The 17,261-nt window shown below is 38.0% G+C and overlaps 1 protein-coding gene across 8 annotated transcripts in view; it reads right to left on the bottom strand.

Annotated features, from left to right (window-relative positions):
- Positions 1–17,253, bottom strand: part of NLRP14 (NLR family pyrin domain containing 14) — a 123,164-nt gene extending 105,911 nt beyond the window's left edge. For 3 of the 8 annotated variants that reach the window (XM_063782682.1, XM_063782683.1, XM_054661997.2), the window contains exon 1: positions 16,952–17,253. The gene's annotated coding sequence lies outside the window, so the exon portion shown is untranslated. Of the gene's footprint in view, positions 1–6,485; positions 6,576–16,951 lie in introns of those variants that run through there. The other 5 variants (XM_054661996.2, XM_063782678.1, XM_063782680.1 and 2 more) reach the window with 3 other exon arrangements.
- Positions 17,254–17,261: the final 8 nt, after the last annotated feature.

The following is a 17,261-nucleotide window of genomic DNA, read 5'->3' as shown; positions in this document are numbered from 1 at the left end:
AACTGAGTGGTTTCATGCCCTTACTCGGTGACAATTCTTCAAACATCATCAAATCCTTTTGAGCCCTGCGTTTTCCCCTCATCAGCCATCTTAAGGGCCTTATTCAATTTCTTATTCAGCATGGGTGCTCCAATTAATCACTTAATCCATACTCTCCCAAGCACCATCAAGTTTTCTTAATCTGTTTTGGTGAAGTGCCTGAAGAGATAGAGCTAGTAAGTGGTGCAGCTGGAACTCGACTTAGATCTTTCACTAAAATTCCTGCCCTTTCCAGTCTTTCATAATGTCTCCCTCAGTTCTTGCTAATATGATTGGAAAAAAAAGATGGATGGGGGAAATAAAAGTATATAGAAGGGAGAGTTTTTCTTTTAAACAGAAGGTGAATTGTCTCGAAACATATAGTAAATCTGGATTTTATCCTACAGTAATTGGTGAGCTATCAGCTGTTTTAAGGTTGTTTGTTTAACTACATGGTAAAAATATTCTAGATTACAGATAAATCTGACAAAAACAAGTCCTATAGTAATTTTTTAAAAAGCATAAAGGAAAAGATTTGAGGAAACTTCAAAAAAGAACTCTGAAATTTCTCCAGGACATAGAGAATATGGTAGGTGAGGGAAAGCAAGGCACAGAATACATCTTCCGCTGCCTTTCTAGAAATCTGCAGGTATCCCTGCATGTGGGTCCATCTTTATCTTTGTCTTTCCTGTAACAAATGAGGGAAGCTCTCTTCCCTTTTCTATAGCTTATTTCTCTACCTGTGATCTAAATCTCATAAGCAATTGTTCCCGAAGGGATTTAATCCATTAGAAATCTATCTTCTTGACCTTCAACTTCTCCCTGTCCCCTAAGTCCTACTCATTAGCACTTAAATGTGCCCAAATCTCACTTAGTCTTTTACAAATATTCCCTTTACTCCAAATCCCCTTCATCTTCATAGTCAAACTTCTTCAATCTTCTATACTCTATCACCTATTATATTATACCTCCTCAATCCACTGCAATAGAACTTTTGCCACCACAATTCCACTGAAATAACTCATACCAATAACCTCCTTGTTACAAAACTCAAGGGGCATTTTGGGATTCAATTTTCCCATCTGTAAGCAGGAATAGCAAGAGTACCTACCTCTGCAAGGATTAAAAAAGCTAACGCATGCACCTAACTTTAACAAGGTGCCATATGTTAATAATACTATTTTAACAATGCCTTACATCTTGATATTTACTTGTCTCTTTGCTGTCATAATCCCACACTTTTTTCATTTTCCTCCTCCTTTCTGGGTGTCCCTTTGAGCCGAGATCTATATGAGTCTGAATCCTATTAGCTTTCTACTATATGATATCTACAATTATAATAGAGTAGAATATACTATAGTCTCCTTCCCAAAGGTTTTACGCTGTTCTTGAAGGAATTTGTTGTTTTGTTTTGGCTTTTTACCTTTTTAGAAAGAGGAACACATGTTTGGCACTGTTTCTCTTATAGGAAGGCATTCATTCATTCAAAAATGCCCTGAACTAAAATGGGAACCCATGGTCTATGAGGATTTTAATTTGCAAATTTATTGATGTAAATTTTTGCCTATAACAAAGCATATTTGTTCAAAATAATTAGCTCATATTAATAATGACTATATTTGTGAGGACCTAGTGTATATAGATTCTTTACAAAAATTTTCTCTAGACTTTAAAACAGACCTGAAAGTTTGATTTTATCCACATTTATAGATATGGAGTCTCAGAAATTAAGAAACTTGTCCAGGTCATAGAGTTGACAAATGGCCTATCATACTACAAAGCTCATTCTCTTTCTGCTACATAGCATTGCCTTTTAATTTCACTTCATTTTCCTAGGCATTGGAAATTCAGAGTTATACAAAATCTGTGTGGCCATGCTCTGTGATAGCAGACCCTATGCTGAACACTAGACTAGAAGAGGAAGACCTCTAAATATAGCAAGACTATCATCTGGGCCAGAGTAGTTCTAGGAGGACACAAAGGGAGAAGGGATTCTTACCTAGAGAGGGGAGAGATATGGAGGTCTCAGGGAGGTAAGATTTGACCTAGGAAGCCAGGTGTTTCCACCCTTTTCATATAGTCCGGATTGATTTCCTTTCTTGGTCACTCTAATTAAATCTCCTACAGCAGTTTCCCAGCCTCAGTAGTACTGACATTTTAGGCTGGATATTTCCTTGGGGGATACTATACGTGCGTTATATGATGTTGAGCAACATTCATGGCTTCTACCTATTTGATGCCAATTAGAACCCTGGATCTTCTACAGTTGTGACAAACAAAAAATGTCTCTAGATATTGCCAAATGACCCCAGGGCAGCAAACTTCCCCCCAGTTGAAAAAACTTCAAGAGTCTAACCTCTACTGCTAAGTGCACAACTTCTTTTTTTTGGAGATGGAGTCTCGCTCTGTCGCCCAGGCTGGAGTGTAGTGGTGGATCTCCGCTCACTGCAACCTCTGCCTTCCCTCCTGGGTTCAAGCGATTCTCATGGCTTAGCCACCCAAGTAACTTGGACTTCAGGTGCCTGCCACTATGCCTGGCTAATTTTATTTATTTATTTATTTATTTTTGGATTTTTAGTAGAGACAGGGTTTCAACATGTTGGCCATGCTAGTCTCCAACTCCTGACCTCAAGTGATCTGCCCACCTAGGCCTCCCAAAGTGCTGGGATTACAGGTGACAGGCGTGAGCCATGGTGCCTGGCCTAAATGTACAACTTCTGTCATGATAATTAAATCAAAGAAAAAGAGTAGATAGCCAAGAAAATACATTCTCATTAGATTTCAATATATTATAGAAGAGACACCATAATTGGGAGGAAAGAATTCAGGGTCGTTCATTAGCACAACTTGTAAACCATTTTGACAAGAATTAATTAGTATCCTCATAATAAATCCCAGATATAGTAAGTAGTACATCATTAATACTTCAAACCAGGGAGGAGAAAACAGCAAAGAATATTCATCACAACTTAGGAAAGAAGGGACTTACCAGTTTGGACACAATAAGGGAATTGACCAAGAACCACAATGAATATTTGAAGATATATTGTTAACTATGCTGAAATTAAAACCTCTTGTCCTTAGAATTCAAACACAAATGGTCAACCAAAAACAGAAAAATGTTTACAGGGAATATGGCAAATAAACAACTGAAGTGTAAATTAATAAAACCACTTTAAAACTGCTTGAATTAACTACTACAATTGGAGATGTCCACCCAGGCCCAAATTTTGGTTTCTAACTGTACCATTTGCCAATAAAAGGAATCAGGGCTCCTCTGAGAAACTGCTGATTCTAGGGCTGGGACAGGGAATAGATACGATGAGCCGATAGCATCTCATAGTGCCAGAAATAAGGAAAGGAAAATAATGGGGTATGCAAAAAGACCCAAGATAAAACCAGAAAGAGCTCCTGATGGCCAAAATAAATAACAGTATTGGATTATAGCCCAAAGTACAAAGCAAATGTCCATGAGTCCGTACTGATATTGATAAATGTCCGAATATATGAGAGAAAAGAGACAAATCTCTCTTAGAGAAGATTTCCAAATACTTTGTGTAGGATATTCTTCCCTCCAGGAAGTGGCTGTTAACCCAACTGCACCCCACCTCCCAGAGCGCTGACTGTGCTTATTGATTTCTTTCCAAAGAAAGCAGTATGGGAGCAGGTGGGGACAGTGGAGAAACTTTTTAGTGAGAAACCTGACAAACACTCTCCCAAGATCAAGGCTACTATTACCAGCCATAAGTAATTGTGATCGTATGTGCTATTGATACTGTGAATGGCATGTTGCCACCGTGATATTCCTTCCCCAAACCCATCATCCTAGTCTAGCCATAAGAAAAAACAAAGTGAGGGACATGATACAAATTACCTGACTAGTACTTCTCAGAACTGTCAAGGTCATCAGAAAACAAGGAAAGACTGAGAAACTTTCACAGACCAGAGGAATCTACAAGACAAAATGTTCATTAACTATGCTGAAATTAAAACCTCTTGTCCTTAGAATTCAAACACAAATGGCCAACCAAAAACAGAAAAATGTTTACAGGGAATATGGCAAATAAACAACTGAAGTGTAAATTAATAAAACCACTTTAAAACTGTTTGTATTAACTACTAAAATTGAAGATGTCCACCCAGGACAATACTGTACTGTAATAATAAATGTAAATGTAATATTCAGGAATAGAAAAATGTAATATTCAGGAATAGAAAAAGAACACTATGGAAAAACTAGTGAACTTCAAATTCAGTGCAACTTAATTGCCTTATTGTCTTCATTGTGACAAATATACCATAGTAATGCAAGATATTAAAAATTGGGGAAATTGGGTGACAAGAAATTTCTGTAATTCTAAAAAATACTATTCTAAAATGGTTATTCCTTAAAACTGGAAATATACATACACTATGACAGACCAATTAAAGTTCTTAGAAAATATCCAATAGAGATATGTGTGTAGGTATACCAGGAGATATGCAATAACTACAGCAGCACTGCTTGTAATTCCTAAGCACTTGAAAAGATCCAAGAGTTCATCTATAGTAGAATCAATCAATACATTGTGGTAAATTCGTACAATGAAATCCTAAACAGCAAAGAAAACATATGATTGAAGCTATATGCCACTAGAATAAATCTCATAACTAGTGAAAGAAGCCAAATCAAACAAGATTATGAAGTAGCTATTATAAAAGTCGGTTTCCTAATACCTCTGTGGAGATGAGGTGGAGGGGGATGAAGGGGGCCTTATGTCCTGGTAATGAATGTCCTATTCCTTGACCTGCTGATGTTTTACATGAGTGAACACTTGGTAATCATTTACCAAGCTGCATGTTTATGCTCAGTGCAGTCTTTTATGAGTTACAGTTCACACTAAAATATTGTCTTGAAAATGTTCATATCCCTAAAATGACATGATACAAATAGATCAGAACAGCAATAAAGCAAATTTATTGTGAATAGCCTATTCATAGAAGGGGAAAAAAAGCAAAAAGCAAATGGCTAACAAGTATTTCAGAAAATTTTCAAACTTAGGCAGATAGCACAACTAATGCAAACCAGGAAACAGCCCTTCTCAAAGATCAAAATGACAAAAATAAGCTTTAAAAAGCAGTACCATATAAAAGGAGTTAATATAAATGTTAATTGCTACACTCTTGAAAAACTGCATGTCTGCATGTCTACTGAGAATTTTACAAACATGCATGAGTTTTCAAACAGTATCTTCTTTGGGAAATCATCCACTGAAAAAAAATCCTAAATACAGAAAAGAAAGTTTTGTGCATAAGAGTGTTTGTTTAGAATAGTAAATAATTGTCAATAAGGATTCAATTATAATAAATGTATAAAAATATAGCACACACTTGATTTTTAGTCATTAAAATGACCTCGTCATACAGCAAAACAGTTGGCAGGTATATGAAGATTACAACTAAGCAAAGAAAACAAAACCTCTACATAAAAAAAACCAAAATGTACTTAAAATAATTATCACAAATTGTCCTAACTCAAAGCACAACTGAGTTTAGGACAATTTTTGACAATTATCTCTCATTAGAATACATTCCTTAAATAAGTGGAGAAATAAAAAGGTAAAAAGGCAATATCCATTTGTCAAATTCCAAAAAGTTAAAGAAATGAATGCCTGCCATCTGTACTTGAATTTGGCGTGTTGGCAATAATTGCTAACTTGCATAGAGAGAGCAATTTTGGGTCGCTGCTGGAGTAGAGGGAGTGGGGGTGCTAAAGCACTATAGGCTAGAGGATGACCAACGCAGGGAGCAAGCATGTGCTACCTTACTAATATTTCTTGAACTTTGCTAGGGAGAAGTGGAGAGACAGATACTGATAACCTGGAGCACCAGTGAGAGCAGCTGTTGCACCTGCAAAGCAGTTTTCAGGCGGTTTGTTTCGTTTTCAGTAGGGAGAGGGGCTAGGGGAAGACTCAGAGTGAATGAAAGACGGCAGAACACAGGTGGCGGGAATAGCTTCAGACTGAAGGACGAACACCTGCTCCTGGTTAGAGAGGCGAGGGGCTTGCCTACATTCGTCAAGGCTGGTGAAAGTGGGGCTATTCATACCGCTTTAATCCAGGAGATTCAAGAAGCGGGCACTGCACGCAGTGCCTGCCAAATTCAAGCACAGTTGGCAGGCATTCATTTATCTCTTTGGAATTTGACAAATGGATACAGGCCACACTAGGTCTCCAGCCGAAGACTACTTGCAGGTGACCGTGGACTCGCACCCTCAAGGTCGCTTTTCCACCCTGGTCATGGCCGGCGCCATGCCCAAAACTGTCCCACCCTGGGCTGTCCTGGCAGCTCATCCTCTGGGCCCTGAGTCCACATCCCTTTCATTTTCCACACAGAATGTGGACGCTGGATGGACTCGCACAGAACCCAACTTCCCATTTTAGAGTGGACAAAGTACGCATCCAGAGAAGAGGAGAGTCATTCCATACCTCGGTCTCACCAGGCGTCGGTGTCAAAGGGTATAAGCGCCAAAAGCCAGGCCTCAGAAGGACAGGAAAGGATCAACAGGCACTTGCTGTTCCACCAGAAAGGGGAACGCACTCTGGCCCTTAATGCCTCACCTTCCTCCTCCCCTAAGAGAAGAGCAAACCCGCTAAGAAGGCTGCGGGCCAGCGTGGGTGGTTGGACCCCACCGCCTGACCTAGCGAATCTCTCTTCCCATTGGCTGGAGGGGCCAAGGGAGCTCTGCTCCCACTCTCCGCCTCTATGCTCTTCCACTCATTTACCGCAGAAGATTCAGTGTTCAATATAGGATCCCCTGCGCTCAGCAAACCTGTGGGCGCACGTCCTTCCTCCTTGCTTTCCCGATGTGGGAAAGAGGAAGTCGGGGAATTGAACCCTAGCTTTGAAGGACCTTTCCCAGACTGGCTGACTCCCAATAAGCAGTGTCCCTTTATTCGTCCATCTAAAATCCGTACGATTATTGAGCATCTTATTTGTGCCTGTCAGTTTTCTGGACCCTGTCTAGCAGTGAATAAAATATCCAAAGTCTTGCTCATCTAGCCCTTACCTCCATGGAGCTTACATTCTGTTGAAGGGGCACAGATAATGAATTGTAGTATACCAGGTGGTAATCATTGCTATGGAGAAAATCAGAGTGGGGCAAGGAATACAGCGCTGGGGGTGAAAAGTGGGGGTGGGTCCTATTTCTCTTTGAATAGCAAGAGAAGACACTGCTAAGGCGATATCTGCAGAATGTGAAAGTGTGAACAATGCAGATATCTGGGAGATGGAGCATTCCAGGAGGAAGAAATAGCAAGTGCAGAGACCCTCAGTTAAGAGCCTACTCGACATATTTAAGGAACAGCTGAGTCAAATCGACCACAGTAGTCACCAAGGCTGTGTGTTGATTTATGGATAATGCAATTTCATTCAAATCCTACATGACTAGAACTGCTCTAAGATGAATTCATGGCCTTGGCCCCTGAAGACAGTCTTAGAAGCTAATAGATCCAGTAGCTTCAGGATTGAGAATTGCCTCTCAGATGAGAAACCTCTGGATCACATGGGTAAATGGATGCTCTGTTCCGACGGCTTCCTTTTTCTAAGGATTACCCATTTGGAACAAGTTTTCATATTCATATAGCAGCCAGATTTGGGTGATTTATCCTTATTTAAGATAGCATTTCTCCAGCTGGACTCTTCATGGAGAACTTTAAGCTTTATTGGCAAAGGAGGAGCCAGTATTCGTTGGCATTAAGAAAATGTACACTCTAGGCAACTGATACTAAGGACTCAGGCATGCTAGTTAGCAAGATGGGCCCAACAACCTCTATAACAACCAGAAATCAGAAGCTTAGATTATAAAGATTCATACAAAAACTACCTCAAAAGGATAACCAAGTGTAGGGTGAGAGAAAAGGTAAACTCTTTTTAGTTTGGTTCCAACATACTATATTAAATTGCTATAATGTGCTAATGTGCTGAATATTACATTCACGAGTATGTGCATCTTAAGAGAAACTATAAATTCTAGGTTTGGTTTTGAAATTGTTTCTAACATGCACATAAAACCATGAAATAGGACATTTTTGCTGTCCCATGAAAGATATCCGTATAAATATTCATACTGTTATTATCTTGTTCTATTTTTGTTTCGGAAGGACGTGTGCCCACAGGTTTGCTGAGCGCAAAGATCCTATATTGAACACTGTATCTTCTGTGGTAAATGTGTGGAAGAGGATAGAGGCGTTTATATATAAACTTATATTTGGAAGTGTTATTTCTTCAGAGAGATCTTATAAGAAACCTGGACTTTTGAAGTTATTGCAATGCCTCGTGAAAGTGATCTTTAATATCTAAAAGGTCTGCAAATATGAGTGATTGTAGTACTTGTTCATTTGTTGCTGTTAATATACTTTAAATGACATCTCTGTGTTGCAAAAAGGTAAAAATGCTTGTAGGATTTCTTTGCCAAATTGAAAGAACTTGTCACTTCGCTTGTCTACCACAAGCATAAAGGTAAAATAAAAGTGGTAGTATTCCATTTTTACTAAGAGTTTGAGAGACTTCCTTATAGGCCCCTAATTTCTTCCTGTCTGTACTTACATAAATCCCTCCCAATAAACAATACACATTGAACATATCAATTCTCTGGTATGTATCCTTTTACATTTTTTCTTCATGCTGCATAATTAAATTAACAGTCACATACACAAATACAACAAGTAACAAAATTTCAGTTACTCTTTTGTTTGTATTTTTACTCTCACCCAATAAATAATTTTACTTATTTATTTAGTGGCTATTGATCTTTCCTTACTCCACACCTTCCCACCTAGAGAATGGATCCATAAAAGATAAAGATTTTTATTTCATTCATTTTTTTTATTCTCAGCACCTAAAGCAGTGAATGAATCAATCAACAGCACCTGATTAATGAAAGAAGGGAGTAAAGTGAAAACAAGAATGGCAAGTTGAAGAAATAACAATTAGTCCAGAATGGCTAATATGGGATAAGGCAGCAAAATAATGGAATACGAATCAGAGAAATAGGGGGGAAATGAGAAAGGTAGGAAGAGAGATATCATGTAGGGGTTATATGTCACTGTAATTCCTTGGCTTTCACTCTGAGTAAACTAGGAAGCCAGCTGAGGGTTTTGGGCAAAGTGAATAATAGCTATTATGTTTTAAGAGAATCATCCTGGTTCCATATAAAGTATCCTGGAGTACAGCAATGGCAGAAGCAAGCAGACCAGTTAAGAGGCTATTATAATAATCCAGATGAGAGAAAATGATGTCTAGGGCGAGGCCGGTAGCAGTCGTGGTGCTGAAAGTAGTCATATTCTGGGTTTTTAAGATAGAACTGCAAGAATTTGCTGACAGAGCAGATTGGGAGGTAAGACAAAAGAAAGGAGTCAAAGGCAAATCTAAGATACTGACTTGGGAATCTGGAAGAAAGAGACTGAGAAGATTGTTTAAAAAACCAAGTTTATGAGGCATTTCAGGAGTATATTTTTGGTAAATTTGGGATGCCTATTAAACATTGAAGTCAAATTGACAAGGAAGGAGTTTGGAGTTAGAATTCAAAGTCTGAGCAGTAGATACAAACTAGAAGTCACTAGCTTATAGGTGGAATTTAAAGCCATGGAAGATCATTCCGGGAGTGAGAATAGAACATTCAAAGACTGATCCCTGAGGAATCACTCTACTGTTTAGAAGTCACAGAGAGGGAGCAGACCTGGGAGGCGGTAATAAAATTATTTTCAAAAAAGCATGAAAAAGAACATCCAGAGAGGAAAACCTGAAGAGTGTGCTGTCTAAAACTCCAAGTGAAGAAAATGTTTCAAGGTAGAAGGAGAGATTAATTGTACCAAATGCTTGAAATCAATTGGGCCAAATTCTGCTGATAGAACGAGATGAGACTGAAAACTGACCATTGAATTTAGCAACATTGAGATCAATAGTTATTTTGAAAACAGCAGTTTCAGTGAGACGGTAGGGTGAAACCTAACTGAACTAGGCCAAAAAAGACTGGAAGGAGAAAAAATTGAAGACAATGGACTACTTTCTAAGAAGTTTGGCTCAAAAGGAAGGACAGAAATGATACAGTAGCTGAGAGGGAAGTGGGCCTGCTATAGACTACATGTGCCCTCCCAAATTCATATGCTGAAACCTAATCCTCAATCTGATGATATTAGGAGGTGGAGACTTTGGGACATGATTAGGTTGTGAGGGCAGAGCCTTCATGAATGGAATTGGTGTCCTTATAAAAGAGGTTCCAGAAATCTCCCTGGTCCCTTCTGCCATGTGAGGACTCTACAAGAAGACAGCCATAAATCAACCAGGAAGTGGCCCTCACTAAACTGAATCTGCTGGTGCCTTGATCTTGGACTTCCAACCCCTAGAACTGTGAGTTTCTGTCGTTGTCAACCATCTAGTTTACAGTATTTTGTTATAAGAGCCTACACTAACTAAAACAGGGCCCCAGAAAATTTTATTGTTTTGTTTTAGAGAAATGACAGCATACTTGATGATGAGAAGGATATAGTATAGAGGGGAAAATTGACATTGAAAGGGAGGGGAATTACTGGAGTTAGGTGCATGTGGCATGTGAGCAAGAATGGATGGAAACTAGTGACTACATGAACAGGCTTCTAGCTAAAAAGGGGCACTGATGCAGGTAGGTGTGTGAATGCATTGTGTGGATGGGCAAGGGTATGGAAGTTCTCTTTGCTTATTTTCTTTATTATTATTATACTTTAAGTTTTAGGGTATATGTGCACAATGTGCAGGTTAGTTACATACGTATACATGTGCCATGCTGGTGTGCTGCACCCATTAACTCGTCATTTAGCATTAGGTATATCTCCTAAAGCTATCCCTCCCCCCTCCCCCTACCCCCCATGGTGTATATGTGCCACATTTTCTTAATCCAGTCTATCATTATTGGACATTTGGGTTGGTTCCAAGCCTTTGCTATTGTGAATAGTGCTGCAATAAACATACGTGTGCATGTGTCTTTATAGCAGCATGATTTATAATCCTTTGGGTATATACCCAGTAATGGGATGGCTGGGTCAAATGGTATTTCTAGTTCTAGATCCCTGAGGAATCGCCACACTGACTTCCACAATGGTTGAACTAGTTTTCAGTCCCACCAACAGTGTAAAAGTGTTCCTATTTCTCCACATCCTCTCCAGCACCTGTTTTTTCCTGACTTTTTAATGATTGCCATTCTAACTGGTGTGAGATGGTATCTCACTGTGGTTTTGATTTGCATTTCTCTGATGGCCAGTGATGATGAGCATTTTCTCATGTGTCTTTTGGCTGCATAAATGTCTTCTTTTGAGGAGTGTCTGTTCATATCCTTTGCCCACTTTTTGATGGGGTTGTTTGTTTTTTTCTTGTAAATTTGTTTGAGTTCATTGTAGATTCCGGATATTAGCCCTTTGTCAGATGAGTAGGTTGCAAAAATTTTCTCCCATTTTGTAGGTTGCCTGTTCACTCTGATGGTAGTTTCTTTTGCTGTGCAGAAGCTCTTCAGTTTAATTAGATCCCATTTGTCAATTTTGGCTTTTGTTGCCATTGCTTTTGGTGTTTTAGACATGAAGTCCTTGCCCATGCCTATGCAGAGCAATTAAAAACACATTCATCAGTTGAGGATGAAGATGGCAAAACTCATAATCAGTTTTGTAAATGTTCTATGTACACAAAATATACTATCAATTCTAGGGTTATAAGGTTTCTATATATACCTTTGAAATTCAGATTATTATACTATTCAATCTGTGCATGGCTTTATTTTATTGTATTGTAGTTCTAATTCTGAAACACAAATATTGAATTTTCCCATAGAACTGTATTTTTTTAATCAAGTACTCAAATTTATGCATTTTTGCTCCATGTATTTAGCAGGTTTGATGGCATTATACTTCTTCATAAATTGTACCTGTTATCAAAATATAAGGCCAATCTCTTTCTTTAGTTCTTAAATTAACCTTCAATTATTTGACATTTTTGCTCATTTGCCTCGTATCTTTTTTTACTCACCTCACAGATGTTTCTAGAAAACAGCATAGGGTTGGATTTTGTTACTTGAGTGACTCTGAGAGTTTCTTTCTATTGAAAAATTCAGTCCATTCACATTTAGCATAATGACTAATAATTTATTGCATTCTTTATACATGTAACTTTTGGTTTATTATTTATTTTATATCTTGGCTTTCTCTGTTTCCTTGTCCATAATTTTTTGTGGGGCATTTCTGTTTTTGGTTTGTTATTTGTTTGGAGTACTTTCTTGAATTGTGAACTCAGGGGACATCTGAGTGATACAGGCTCTGAATTCTTGAAAATCCTTAAACATTTATTTCACTACATTAGGGAGAGATGATATTTTGGCTGATGTATTGAAGCCCCTTTATCCTACTAGTCTATACTGCTATTGAACAATTTTTTAGCTTCCAACATTACAAAAGAGAAGTCCAATGTCATTTTTATTTTTAGATAACTTAACCTTTTTACCTAAAAGCTTTTCTCTTTACCCTCACAGTATAGAAATTATACCTTTTTATGTCTAGTGTGTCTTTATTCACTAATCCAGACTGAAATGTCATGAGTTATTTGGTCTACATTCATGCCTTCTCAAAAATTTTCAACACAAAGACATTTTCTATTATTCTGTTAGTCATTTGTTTCTTCACTTTTATAAACTCCTCTTTCTTTTTTTCTAGAACTTTTGTGTCTACATATTAAGTCTTATAGATCTACTATTTAAGCCTATCATCTTTTTTTCATGATTTCCATCTCTATCTTTTTCCTCTTCTATGCTTTCAGGTATTTCTTTAGCCAAATCATATAGGATATCTTTTGATTCAAAAAGTGACCATTTTTTCTCCTCCAATTCAATTGCTAACATGCTTAATTAGAAAAAAATACAGACTTTTTTCACATTTTACTCACATATTTTTTCCATTAAAATGTACAAATGTTCTAAGCTTATTAGAGATATTTATAAAAATACAGCATAACATAGACTTGTATGCATGCACACACACACACTCATGAAAGATTTGTGACAGATATGGACACAAAGCAGCAGGGGTAAGAAAGGAGGTCCACAATACCCACACAGATTCCAGAGACCTCTCTCAGTCACAAGGTTGTGCTTTATGGCCAGCAAGTGAACTACTAAGATATTTTGATTTCAGGGAAGGCACAGCTCATTCAAGTAGGGGTCTTTTATACTACTCCTGTCATGTAGCTGAAACCAGGCTATGGGACCAGGTTCAATAGCAGAAACCAAGACAGCATAAGAGAAACCAGATGCAAACCATGAATCAAAAAATTTTCTATAAGCAATATTGGCAAGCTGTTACAGATTTCCCTCTTGGTATTTTTTGGAAAACTACGTTAGCACAAAACTGCATTAATTCCTATGTAGCATATTCTATTCTGGTTTGGCCAAGGATCAAAACCATGGCTCCAGGCATCCCTGGAAATATTTGTAGGATTTTAATATACCATTTGAGAGTTACAATGAAATTATACACTGTGGATTAGTATTTTTCATCAGGCTTGGAAAATTCTAAATTATTATTTCTTCACATATTGATCTTTGCTCATTTTATCTTTTCTGAGACTCTAATTTTGTATGTTAGATCATTGTTTCATTGTGTTTCATATGTTTCTGATATAGTTTGGATATTTGTCCCCACTGAAATCTCCTGTTGAAATGTAATCCCTACCAGTGGAGGTGGGGCCTGGTGGGTGGTATTTGGGTAATGGGGGTGTGTCCCTCATGGCTTGGTAATGTCCTTGTGATAGTAAGTTCTCATGATATCTGGTTAAGTGTGAGGAACCTCCCTCCCTACTCTCCCTCTCTCGCTGCTTCTCCCACCATGTGAGACATGCCCATAGCCCCTTCACCTTCCATCATGATTGTAAGCTTCTTGAAGCCTCCCCAAAAGCCAAGCAGATGCAAGCACCGTACTTCCTGTAAAGCTTGCAGAACTGTGAGATTAAACCTGTTTTCTTTATAAATTATCCAGTCTCAAGTTATTTATTTATACAATGCAAGATGGCCTAATATAATTTCTTATGTTCTTTTCTGTGCTTTCTTCTCTGCACTTTAGCTTGGAGATTTTTATATATAAATATAAATAAAATATATTAAAATAAATATAAATATATAAATATATTTTATATATTAATATATAAATTTTTATATATTTATACTTATATATTTTTGTGTAAAAATAGATTTATACATATATAAAATAAAAATTTTATAGTACAAATGTTTTTATATAAAAATGTTTTTATATAAAAAATTTCCAAGCTAAACATGATATATATTTATATATGTAATATAATTAAAATTATATATTTAAAATTTTATTTTATAAAATATATACTTTATAAATCTTAAAATACCTATTTTAAGATTTTATATATATAAAATTAAAATTTAAACATATATTTAAAATTTTATATGTGTATATAAAATGGTTATCTTCTCATTCAGGTATTCGTATTCTTTCCTCTTCTCTGGTGGATCTGATCTGCTGTCATACACACCTATTACATTCTCAATTTTATTTTTATTCATAAAATTTTAATTTGATTTTCAATTAAAATTCCTGATCTTGTCAACTCTTCACCATTACTGAACATATTAATCACCATTATGTTTAAAATATATATTTGTTGGCTCAATAATTTAGTCATCCATGAATTTGTTTCTATTGTCTTTCTTTCTGTCCTTACAATTTTTGGTTGAATTATCAGACATTGTATACGAAACACTGTAGAAGTTCTGAATGATAATATTCCTCCTGAGAGAGTTCCTCTCATAGGCAGATAGAGAGGGGGCAGATAATAACAATCCAGTCAGGTATGGAGCTGACTCAAAGTTGAATTGCAGCTATATCTCTATTTATTGCCAGTTTGCTTCTGTTCTTATTCTTTTGCTCTCCAGGAATTCTAGTTGGGTATCTATTCCCTGGTGGGTTTTGAACTATAATCTTTATCTCCTCCGATCTGTGATGAGACTTCTGAAAATTTTCTGTGCACTTCAACAGCTTTCTTCTTATCTTCTTTCCCTGTTCATCTTAAGAATTATGCTAATGTTTGAAGAGAAAACCACCAAGTTTTAGGTTGGCTGCTTAAAGATTCCCTTTTCATCAGGATCTTGGCCCCTAAATCCCTTGCTGTCTTATCAGACTTGACTCCAATTTTTGTTCTTAGTTATGTGACATTAACCAAAATTATGGAAAATTCTATGCCTTCAAGCCACAGTCATATTCTTAGATTCTTCAATTATTTGCTATGAAGAATCTGCAACACCTTGGACTAGGAACTTGGGCTATCCCTCTCTTCCCATGCAAGGCAGTTTCTTCACTCCTACCCTGGGTACATCTCTAGGCATCTGGTGACTGCTCCCAGGACCCCCATCAAAGCTGGTGCTTTGGGTCTCTGCACATTCAAGCCAGGGAGGGTCCATGACCAATAATTTTCAAAATGTAGCTTCCAGCGTCATAAAAAATGCAGATGCTCACTGTGTGGTGGACGGAGGCAGATAGGCTCTAGGCCGGGCACCCCTGCTAAAACCCAAACTGTAACTGGGTAGAATTCATTCCTAAAAGTCTTGCGTATGCTATATTTGGTGCTCTTTGTTATTCATATTGGCCTCTGCCCTTTAGCAGGTATATTTCTTCAGATACACATTTTGTTTCTCTGAAAACTGGATCCTCTTAGCTTTTTTTTTTTTTCTTTTAATTTTGGTTAGTTCATTGAGGTTCAAGTAATATTCTCAGGTTGGAAGCAGTGTGGCAGAACAGCCCACTTCCAGCGTTCGTTCTTACCGGTCAATGTCTCTGCATTCAGTAATTCAACTATCAATTGCGGCTATTTAAATACATTGCTTTTTAATGTATTTAAATAGCCGCAATTGATAGTTGAATTACTGAATGCAGAGACAGATTTAATGGGTGCAGCACACCAACATGGCACATGTATACATAGGTAACAAACCTGACCTGGACGTTGTGCACATGTACCCTAAAACTTAAAGTATAATAAAAAATAAATAAATAAATACATTGCAATTTACAGGTGAAAATACTTAAGGGTGAGAGGTTAAACAACTTGCTTAACACCACCTAGTGGATAACAATGATTGACAGCTCTTAATGTCAGTTCCGTCAGACAACAAAGCCCACATTTTTAAAATGCTATGCTATGCTCTCTGAATGTTCAAACCAGGGAAGGCCCACGCCCAGTAATTTTCAAAATGTGGTCTCCAGAGTCATAAAAAATGCAAGAGCTTATTGTGTGGTGAACTCAAGCAGATAGGCGCTGGGCCACCCACCCCTGCTAAACACCAAACTGTAAATATATAGTTCACAAGACTACTTCCTATGTGCAAGGGGCTGGTTTAAGCATTTTAACTACACTAACTCATTTCAATCTAACAAGTCTGTTACATAGTTACTATTATTATTGGCTATCAATATTACGCCCATTAAGCTGATGCTTAAAGGTTAGGTAATCCAGCCAAGATCTCGTAAGTGGTGTTGCCAGATTTGAATCCAACGAGTCCCTTGCTTGTAATGACTATCCTACCAAAAGTTGCTTGCCTAATAAAATGTTTGAATATTACTGATCCAGCCCAAGTTTGAAGGACAGGGCCCAAAGATGCTAAAATATTTTCCTAATATAACACACTCAGCTAAATAATAGAACAGGCTCTTGCAACTCTCTGTGGTCCCAGGACACTGAAGAGGGGCTCCTTCTCATGGCTTCATTTCAGCTCCACTGTGCGTTTCCCTTCTCTGCCTGGAGTCTCCAGAGGAGCCTGGGATTTGGCAAGAAGGCGGGAGGGAGGAAAGCCTCACTGGACCAGGAACGAAGAGGGTGTCTGGCAACAATAGGACGGAATTTGAAAACCTCTAACCTTGAGTTTAGAGCGATGCTAGCTAGTGCCAGGGCTAGTGAGGTGCCCATTCCGCCGAGGCGCGGGACAGCGAGGACAACCACGCCTTGCCAACCAAAGGCGACCTGACAGCGTTTCCTCGGGGTCGTCGCGGCGGTGAGGGTCACAGAATTCTCCGAAGCCAGTAGCTCCGTTTCCAGCCACGCCCCCTTTCCCAGGGCCCTAAAAGCTTCGGGAGTTCTCCTATTCCATTAATGCCGGTGCGTCCTCGCCTTATGCCCCGAGCGCCCGCAGCTCCCGCCCGCGCAGGAATGCCAGCGGCCAAAGGTCG

This window comes from Pan troglodytes, chromosome 9 (genome assembly GCF_028858775.2).
Source record: "Pan troglodytes isolate AG18354 chromosome 9, NHGRI_mPanTro3-v2.0_pri, whole genome shotgun sequence".
Classification (NCBI taxonomy): Eukaryota; Metazoa; Chordata; class Mammalia; order Primates; family Hominidae; genus Pan; species Pan troglodytes.
Note: the sequence above shows the minus strand (reverse complement) of the source record. Positions and strands in the feature narration are given on the sequence as shown.